General features: G+C 40.8%; 1 pseudogene; it reads left to right on the top strand.

Moving 5' to 3' along the window:
- Window positions 1-276: 276 nt before the first annotated feature.
- Window positions 277-10,872, top strand: part of LOC133377379 (monoacylglycerol/Diacylglycerol O-acyltransferase-like) — a 28,187-nt pseudogene continuing 17,591 nt past the window's right edge.

Genomic DNA, 10,872 nt, shown 5'->3' with positions numbered 1-10,872 from the left:
CCAACAACCTGTAAAGAAGGAGAGGAGAAAGAAGATACAAAACCTATTAAAAACGCACTGTTGGAGGATCTCTTCTTGCCAATACAATCCCCCCCCCATCTCACTTTTGCTGTCAAGCCTCTGCATCCTGAACCAGCTGAAAAAGCTGCTTGGAGATCACCGAGGGCCTTTTGATTACATCGATACATTTGATTGACTGGCTGTTCTTTCAGCGCTTCCTGAACATTACGTGAAAGCATCTGCTATTGGCAAGCATGTGTTCCCATATTGGCAAGGATGATGTTCCTGTTGGCCGGTAGTATGCCATGTCAATGTACGCCCCTTGGCGAGCATGGCTTTCCTGTTCCTTAGAACTGTTCTATGTTCTCTGCTGGCAAGTGTGGCCTCCCTATTGGCAAGTACCTCTACTGGTCTCATATATGTTTTCTACTGTATGGTTTAGAGTGCAATTCTAATTTGAACCATTGCCTAGCGGGGCTTAATTCACTGCTGCATCCACAGCTTTGCCAAGCATACCAGCTGAGATGAAAGGTGGGGGAACAGGCAGACTGCTGCACCAGTCTGGAGTTGGCACAGTGATAGGGTCTAGATTGGTCTGATGCCATCCCATGATGGTAATGGGGCTGGCTTCGTATCCAATGGATCCTGGATCAGCCCAACCCATCCCCAGAAGGCCTCATTTTGGGGCTTTCTGCTGGCTGGCCTGGTGCTGAGGTGCCTGCCAGTGGCATTTCACCCATTTACATGTTTGGGGGGGCATAAAGGAGCCCTATGCTGTTAGAGTGATGCTGGCAAACTGCCCCCCGCCCACTCAGCCAAAGGCAAAGCAGGGGTTGGATTGCTTTGTAAGAGTGTGAGTAAGGAAGTGCTAGTTCTCCAGCCTGAACTTAACTAGGTGATCTAAACAAGCTGTTCTCTGCTGCAATGTGCAAACATGTGTGCACATGCTGTCACACACCAACCATCTGTGTGATGGAGATGATAATATCCCCAGCAGTGGGTGGCTTTGGAGTCTCTAGCACAGGGTGGGTTAACTTGTGATCTAAATCTCCCTTGGTAAACACCTCTTTGCTTGTTGAACACATGCTAGCCCAGTTCGCTTAACATATGAAATCATTTGGAGAGAAACAAACCGATAGCTATGTTCTTGAACATCAAGAGATTTTTTTGCCTATTAGTGAATTTCTCTTCTTTTTAATCAGGAACGTAAGAAATGGGATCCTGTGCAAGTTGGCTGCGAATGCATTGATTATTTGCATGTTTATTGAGTACAATGGGATTACTTTCCTGCAATCATGCTTAGGATAGGTGAAACTGACCATGGGGAAGGGGGAGGGGGGGAGGGCAGGTTTGATCATTTGCATGCTTATTGAGATCAACGGGATTTAATCCCATGCAATTAGGTTTAGGATAGCTGAAACTGACAACGGGAGGAGAAGAAAAGGGAGGGAGGGCTGGAGTGGCCAGGGAAGTAGAGGTGGAAGGGGGAGCGGAGAGGAGAGGGGAAGGAGAGGAGAGGGGAAGGAGAGGAGAGGGGAGAGAGGGGGAAGGCAGGTATGATCATTTGCATGCTTATTAAGTTCAATGGGATTTTCTCCAATGCAATCATGCTTAGGATAGGTAAAATTGACCACTGAGAAGGGGGGAGGGGAGAGAAGAAAGGAAGGGAGGGGGAAGGAGGGGGGAGAGAAGGGGCAAGAGAGAGGGGAAAGGAGGGAGGAGGAGGGGAGGGCACGTTTGATCATTTGCATGCTTTTTGAGTTCAATGGGATTTAGATCTGTACAATCATGTTTAGCATAGGTGAAACTCACCTGGTGGAGAGGCAGGGAGGAGGAAGGGGGAGAGAAGGGGAGGAAGGGTAGGGGTGGGGAGGAGGTGTAGAGGAGAGGGAGGGGAGGAGTTTGGGTGGGTGGGCACTGGGCAGAGGGGAAGCCCCTTTTCTTTCCAAAAGGAAAACATTGTGAACAGTATCATTGCTTTTCAGCGTTTTCCCCAACTTGTTATTCTACAACAGGCACATGTAGTCTCTCACCCAAATTTAAACCAAAGCTGTCACTGGCCACATCCACACCAGACCTTTATTTCACTTTAAGCAGTCATGGCATCCCCCAAAGAATGGCATTGGTGTGGCCCCCTGATTAGCCAAGCCAAACAGCTGCGAGTCTGGCTTTTAGAACCCTGACAGTTGGTTTGTTCTGAGCATGCCTGTGTTTATCATTGACTTCAATGTTATATTTCTTAAATTAAAAATCAGGCAAGAACTTTTTTAACTTTTAGTATGGTCAGAGTATGGGGCAAGGTCAGTAATAAGATTACAGGTACTATGTGAACATGGCTGATTTTTTTTTTATTTCAACAAATTATGAGACCACTAACAAAAAAGTCCAACAGGGGTCTGGGATTTTTTTTCTTGTTTTACACTTTGAACTCTGGATTCTCTCTGACTGTTTTGTGTATTGCCATGAAAACTTAAGAGGGTTGTTAAGCAAGCGTTTCAGAGTTCAGGACTATTAAGTTTTCTAAGATTTTGTTTTGAAATGAGCTTATGGGAAGCATCAGAGCGGCATGGGGACTATTTTCAATTTAACATTGTGGAATGCAAAATATTCATGCTGGCTGTATAATACAGTGCCTTGCAAAAGTAATCAGACCCCTCACCAGTGCTCTCATATTGCTGAATTACAAATGGTACATTGTAATTTTGTTCTGTATATTTTATTTTGAAACACTGTAACTCAAAATCAATTATTGTAAGGTGACATTGGTTTTATGTTGGGAAATGTTTGTAAGAAAAATAAAAAACTGAAACATGTTGCTTGCATAAGTATTCAACCCCCACACATTAATATTTGGTAGAGCCACCTTTTTCTGCAATAACAGCTTTAAGTCTTTTGGGGTAGGTATGTACCAGCTTTGCACACAGTGTTGGAGGGATTTTGGCCCATTCTTCTTGGCAGATTTACTCCAGGTCATTCAAGTCAATTGGATGTCGCTTGTGGACCGCAATTTTCAAAGAGCGCCACAGATTCTCCATAGGATTGAAATCAGGACTTTGACTGGGCCACTGTAGGATATTCACTTTTTTGTTCTTGAGCATCTCCATTGTTGCTTTGGCCTTGTGCTTGGGATCGTTATTCTGCTGAAAAGTGAATTTCCTCCCAAGGTTCAGTTTTTTAGCGGACTGAAGCAGGTTCTTCTGCAGTATTTCCCTGAATTTTGCTCCACCCATTCTTCCTTCAGTTTTAACAAGATGCCCAGTCCCTACTGATGAGAAGCAGCCCCACAGCATGATGCTGCCACTACCATACTTCACCATAGGGATGGTGTGTCTTGAGGCATGGGCAGTGTTAGGTTTGTGCCACACATAGTGCTTTGAGTTTTGGCCCAAAAGCTCTATCTTAGTCTCATCTGACCACAAAACTTTTTCCCACATCGCAGCTGGGGCACTCTCATGCTTTCTGGCAAGCTCCAGATGTGCTTTCAGCTGTTATGTTTTGAATAATGGTTTCTTTCTTGCCACCCTCCCATGCAGGCCAGTGTTATGCAGAGCTCTTGATATAGTTGACTGGTGCACCATTACTCCACTCCCAGCCACTGAACTCTGTAGCTTCTTCAAAGTGATTGTTGACTTCTCTCTGGCTTCTCTCACAAGTCTTCTTGTTTGGGTGCTGAGGTTTGAGGAGCGGCCTTTTCTTGGCAGTTCCTGGGTGGTGTGATGCAGCTTCCACTTTCTGATTGTTGATCCAACTGTGCTCACTGGGATATCCAAACACTTGGATATTATTTTGTACCCTTTTCTTAATGTATGCATTTGTATTGCATTCTCTCTCACTTCTGTAGAATGCTCTTTGGTCCTTCAGATCCACACAGCCTGACCAATGATTCTTCAACAGTGGGGTTTTTATCCTGACAATATGACAGCAACTTTAATGGTTCACAGGTGGAAGCCAATGGCAAGGTAACTGTGGCCTCAACAGGGCCATTTCTTTCATCTGTGTAAACTGGGATCTTCCATAGCACAGGGATTGAATACATATGCAAGCAATGAAATTACAATGTACCATTTGTAATTCAGTAATATGAGAGCATTGGTCAGGGGTCTGATTATTTTTGCAAGGCACTATATCTATCCATATGAAATAGCCATTGATCCATGGTGATTTCATGTGGTTACATGATTGTGGCTGCTCATTTGTTAATCATACCCAAAATATTACAAATATTTGTATAGGAATAATTCTTTATATGAAAATACTAACTGAAATTGGATTTAAGCTGCCTAGAAAACTGAATATTGGTGGACAGCAAAAGGGGTTTAAAGATGTTCTTAAAGCTAATCTAAAAATATGTAACATGAGCATCGAGAACTGGGAAACTTTGGCCCATGAGTGTTCCAATTGGAGGTTGGCCATTATCAAAGGTGCTATGGACTTTGAAGAAGCACGAGTACAGGGTGAAAGGGACAAACGAGATAAGCGGAAGGCACGTCAAGCAAATCCTCATCGTGACCATCTTCCATGTGGAAACCTATGTCTTCACTGTGGGAGGCTGTGTGGATCCAGATTTGGCCTCCAGTCACGTACAGACCCACTGTTAAAGACCTTACCCTGGAAGACAATCTTACTCAGCCACGAGTGATCGTCAATGAATAAATGTCACCTAATTTGAAATAACCCATTTGCACTTTGTATTCCAAACAGGTTATGAACTACATGGCATGGAAAACCTACCAGATGGACCAAGTCTAATTATATAACCATGGAACAATTGCTGTGGACTACATTTACTTTTTATCTAGACTTTTTACTCTGAAGCGTCGATTTTGTTATTCAGTAACTGATCATTTTGTTTTCAAAATTCCAGGTGATACACTTTCATATAAAAGGATTACAAATTTCAAATTAAATGTGTGATACTAAAATACTGTTTCATGTTCATTTTCCCTAATGGTGGCAGGAAGCTTCAGGGGCAGCCTTTTACCTAGTGAGGAGGGGTGATTGGAGATCCAGGCTAGTAGGCTGCTTACATGTGGCCACCAACCATCAAAAGCTCTCTCTGCTCTTCTCAGGAACCACCATCTAGTCATAAGTATCCATTAAAAAGCATCTTATGTTATTAAATTAAACAAAGAGGTAGAGAGAAAATGAGCTATATTATCTTCTTTTGAGGTCTCTTAAGAACATAAGAAGAGCCTGTTGGATCAGGCCAATGGTCCATCTAGTCCAACATTGTATTCTCACAGTGGCCAACCAGATGCCTATGGGAAGCCCAAAAGCAGGACCTGAGTGCAATAGCACTCTTCCTACTTGTGATTCCCAGCAACTGGCAAAATGTTATCTCTATCATCAGACTGGGAAGATCTATACATGGCTCTCTGGTCACCATCAGGAGCAATACTGGTTGCATTTCCTTGATAAGTTCTTCATATAAAGAAGATGGTAGAAGCATAGAAAATGTATTTATAATTTATTTACAGAAGTATATATAATGTCTTTTTATCAGATATCAGGGCGGTGTACAACAATTTAAAAAGGCATTAAAAGCAGTACAAAACAATCATTAAAATGGCTGGCTACTCAGTAAAATTTTAAACAATTGCATAGGCCTGTAAGCATATTTATTTATTTATTTATTGTATTTGTATACCGCCCTGTAGCCGAAGCTCTCTGGGCGGTTTACAGTAAACGTATTGGAAGATATGCCTGAAAGGATGCCTGCCAAATTTTTACTGGAAGAGCATTCCACAACATGGGACTGGTGACACTAAATGCACAGCTTCTAATTGAGGCCAGTCAGGCCTCTGTAACACAGGGGACTAATATAGAATGTTACATTATTAATGCTGTAGTGTAGAGTGATGTGCTGTGTCATTAGTTGCTTGCGTTCTATTCACTGAATCCCTGTTCCACATGTTGGTGTATCTTCTGATTCTGGTAGATTAATGGAAGCCTTAAATGTTCGTATCATTGAGTGCCCAAGACTGCAATCCTGTGCATGTTTATTTGAGAGTAAATCCCCATTTGAAATTGGCTGATCTGAGCAGACATGCATGGAATTATGCTGCATGTGCCACATCTAGAGTATAACGCCGTCAAAGAATTCATGTGGGTTAATAACTCTCAAATGTGTTTGTTACTCTTTGTAACTTGTGGTGTGAATTTTGCATAAATTATCAGATAGTGATTTAACATCTCTCTGCTCTAAAGTAGAATGCCAGGAGTACTTAGTCCTTTCTGTTCTCTGCCTTTAACAAGCAATAAACTAACATTCTTTGGATTATGAACTGGGAAATGTGCAGGTTTAGGTGCATCAGATCCTGCCTCATTGCAAAAAAATTAAATGAATATATCTTTTTAATCAAGTTTCAGATAATGAAAATGGAATGGGCTGCCTTCAAGTTGATTCCAGCTTATGGTGACCCTATGAATAGGGTTTTCATGGTAAGCGGTATTCAGAGGGGGTTTACCATTGCCTTCCTCTGAGGCTGAGAGGCAGTGACTGGTCCAAGGTCACCCAATGAGCTTCATGGCTATGTGGGGATTCAAACCCTGGTCTCCTAGGTCGTGGTCCAACACCTTACCCACTACACCACACTGGTAGAGTTTTGTAAATCCAAAGTTTTGTTTAATATAGTGGGACAGGGAATATGTGAATTTCCTTCTCTTTTATAATTTCTCTTACCTGCCTTGCATTAAGCCTTTTTTTAAAAATTACAGTTCAGATTCCCACAGTGAATTTTCATATCCTAGGTGAATCTTCATATCTCACCTGGATAGATTTGTGTGGTGCTCCATAACATAAAGTTCTCTGAGCAGCTTCCAATAAAAAAGAAATATGAATACAAATAAGACATAAAATCAAAAGCCGCGTAACTACAACACAGACAACATTCAACACACCCCTGAAGTTAAAACACAGATTTAAAAATTGAAAGACCCAAACTACATCTATTATGTAAAATGCCTGGATGCATAGGAGTGTCTTCAGCTAGTGCCAACCCCCCAACCCCCAAAGATGGTGCCAGGAGAACCTGCCTTGGAATGCTGTTCCAAAATCAGGATGCCACTACTGAAAAAGACCTCTTCTTGGTGATTATCTGCCTCATACCATTCTATAGGAGCGCATGGAACAAGTTCTCCAAGAAGGATCTTGAGGCTTGGGTAGTACATGTGGAACAAGGTGGTGTTTCAAACAGCCTGGTCTCAAGCTATTTGGGTTTTCAAAGGTTAAAACTAGTATTTTAAATTATGTCTGGAAATGGACTGGGAGTCAGTGTAGCTGACAAAGTACAGGGATAATATGGTCACACCACATATATTATTATGCTCCTCTTCTGTAGCATGAATTTCTGTACTCTGCGTGCTTTAATTTGGCTAAGTGAAATACCTGTTCCATTCCATGCCTTCACTGAGTTCCCAAGTAGCATTTTGTAGATGCTCCAGGTCCTAGATGATTTTATCAAATAGATCAGACCACAGAATCTGCTTACAAAAGTGCCTGTGAGCTGAGGATGGTGTTCTAGTTACCTTTGTTTCCCTGGGTTACTTACAGGACATTGTAAGATGCAACTATTCTGAGAAAACATGAATATGCCTTGGATTTCCCTCATGGACCTTTCATTTAAATGGGAAATGTATAGAAAGTACCTAAAATCATGGCTAAACCAACTAAAAAATAAATGTGTAAAGGGAGGAAGGTAGAAGTCTTCTGTTGAAAGTTTGCTTTTGAAGCATCTCTCACTTAGCATAGATGTGTGATCTTAGCTGTCTAAACTATAGGGCACCTTTTGCATACCCTGGGGTTTGTTTTGCTGATTCCCAAGACAGACATTGTTATTCTCCTAACCTACAGAAAGGCATTAATGTGACATTCTTTGCAGATGTAGAGTAGGTGTGTATTGCACCAACCCTACATGTTTGTTTCTTACAGGTATAAGAACCTTAGTGGCTGTGATGTCACTTATACATACAAAGGAAGAGTGTTTAAATGCTTTAAAAATGGCCATCTACTGGGAATTTCACCAGGGGGATTTTGAGAAGCACTGTTTAGTGATTAAATCATGCAAACTAATATAGAAAAACTGAAAGGGTTTTGCTGAGGCGGCTATAGATGCTAAAGTGGTAAGTACTATACATACATTGTGAAGGGAAGTGGGTATTACTCTGTAATAACAAAACCGAATTCTCACTCCAATGATCCTCCAAAACCCATGCCACTGCCACCATTCAATATCACTTATTCCCTCTGAACCCTTAATTTACCAATATCCCAGTGACTGTGGGGTACAGATGTCGTATAAGGCAGCCAGGTACAGATATTATATTAAACAAAGGTTTTTTAATTTATTTATTGCAAGTTTATTAAGTGCACAAACTTATTCGGTTCCTTTAAAATTGGTACTGTATCTTTAAACGAGGATAATACCAAACGTTCCTCATAGCTGTCTGTTAAGGCCACAAGTGACAGTTAATCTAACTTTCACCAGACCAGACAGAAGACCTTCCACTTCAAATACATTATACATTACAAATGTCAGAACACATTATACAATATTAAAATTTAACTCAAACAGGATTTATTCACACACATCGACACTTCTGAATGTGAATGTTTTATTGAACGAAATATAAAGCTAAACAGCTAGAAGACATGATTTTTTACATAAAATATTGTATTAATCAGTAATTTGAAAATTATAATTTTCAATGGAATCATAGTGACCTATCACACAGGTTGGGTGCAAAAGACATGACATAATTATTTAAACTGTTACTTGCAGTTAGGCTTGTTATCCGCAGAGAGGATCCAAGGTTCCCTAAGCATGGCTGTTTAATTCGACTGGAAGAAAATTCAGGTTTGGGGGCCACTGTTCTTTTGTAGCTAGCTTGATTATTAAGGGGCCAAGACATGCTCTTGTCCTCCCACTTATATTTAATCCTCATCTCTTGGTCTATAAGATCTACTTTGTGTTGATAAATCTCTGTCTCTAAAAGCAGGGGAAACAAGATAGATATCACACTCAAACTGAAACATTTTCTTTTTAGTCATTTGCTCAGAATCCTCTAGGGGAGTTCTCTAATGTAACTCTCATTGAAATTAATGAGAGTTGTGCATAAGCAATATTGTTTCCCTTGTCTGCTTAGCAAAAAGTAGAATGTAAGACAGCATTTTAAAAGCTGCCTAAAATTTCAGTCCTCACCTCTGGAGTTGATTAATCTTTCCAGTAAATGATATACCTTTTAGTAAGATAATATTTTCAATATTCAGATGTATAGTTTTCTGTGTCCCAAAATGTTACTTTGAGTGCATATTTTGTTGGAATGTATGAGGTTCAACTCCAACTTGTGGGTTGAGGCTGCATGGGGTTAAAAAGGGTAGCTAGAGAGGAGACCTCTTGGTTGCTATGCTGTACCTGTCCTTTGATCTCCTGCTGTCCCTTCCTGCTAGACTGATATGCAAAGGATGTTGATCCCAGTTCCTTCCCTCCTTCCCAGTCTTCTTCTTTCTCAAGAGGGGAGCAGACATCTTTCCTTTGTCTCTCCCTCTCATCCAGCATGAGGACCAGCACTGGGATCAGTGCTTGCTGCTCCAACTTAGCTAGTTAGCTACATATAGGACTCTTTCCTATCAAGCATGTACTTCCAGAATAAAGTAGTTGTTTCTTATTTTAAAGCTTAAAGTCTCTGTCTGACTAATTTTCAGGAAAGGTAGAATCTTAGCAAAGATTCAAACACACACACACAAGTTCGCTCAAAACTCTCTGTTCCGCTACGCAACTCTGCAGAGTCCTATAGGTTATTGGGCCCAGCGTCCTATATATTTTACAGCAGGGACGAGGAAGCCATGGTTCGTCAGTTGTTTTGTTGGACTCTGACTCCCATCACTCCCAGGCAGCATGGTCAGGGGTGATGGGAACTGGAGACCAATAACATCTGGAAGGCAAAGCTGTTCTGTACATTTGAGAAAAATAGTGACACACCAGCATTTTAACTGGTCTTACTTTCATCAGCTATTTCTCATTCACCCAAAACACTTTTTGAAATAGAATGTTTTTAAAATGTTTCATTTCCCGTATGTGTTGACTTTCATATGAGAAATTAACCTTTTAAAAATGTTTTATTTCAAGAAGTGTTTGGGGTAAGTGAGAAATAGCTGATTAAAACACTACCCATATGAAATTTTGATTTGTATATATAATATCTATGTAATGGCAATGATAGGATGTACAACTGCTGTAAAAAGTATTACATAATCCAGCAAAAGTTAAGCCCCTTGGAATCTCATTGTAGTGGGGGAGAGAAGCAAATGATAAAACATTTTTACTGAAATTAATGTGGTTTAAACTCTTGTGTTTTATTGTCTTCTTCTCTTGAAAAATGCTCCACATAGGAAGTGCTAATAATGGAATAAATGGCTAAAGATCAGAATAACCTGTGAGGCAAATAGTATCACTAACATTTTTAAAGGTATTAGATCCTTGCCCTTCCACTCTCCTGTAGTACCACTTCATAATTAAATTGTTGATTTTTAAATTAGGCTGCAACATGAAATCTAATAGTATCCAGTTAGAATTGAGGGTTGTTTTTTTTTTTTTAAAAAAGAAGGCTGAAGCTGGTACCTCTATGTGGTGCATAGGAAAGGCAGTGTTCCCCATGCACCTCATGGCATTGGGCTTCAGTTTTACCAGTTTTGTAAAACTTGCTTATGTAGAGAAGGCAGTGCTACAAAAGACACTTTGGAAACTACACCATGCAAAATGCCTCTCTAACGGTCTTTAGCTCTCTTAAAAATTATTGTCTCTCCTGGGTTACCCTGGAATTCACTGTATATGCTACATTTCCCACCTGCTGGCTACTGACTCACCCTGTCAT

The sequence above is a fragment of the Rhineura floridana genome, chromosome 1 (assembly GCF_030035675.1).
Source record: "Rhineura floridana isolate rRhiFlo1 chromosome 1, rRhiFlo1.hap2, whole genome shotgun sequence".
Taxonomy (NCBI): Eukaryota; Metazoa; Chordata; class Lepidosauria; order Squamata; family Rhineuridae; genus Rhineura; species Rhineura floridana.
The sequence above is the reverse complement of the archived record's forward strand: the minus strand, read 5'-3'. Positions and strand labels throughout refer to the sequence as shown.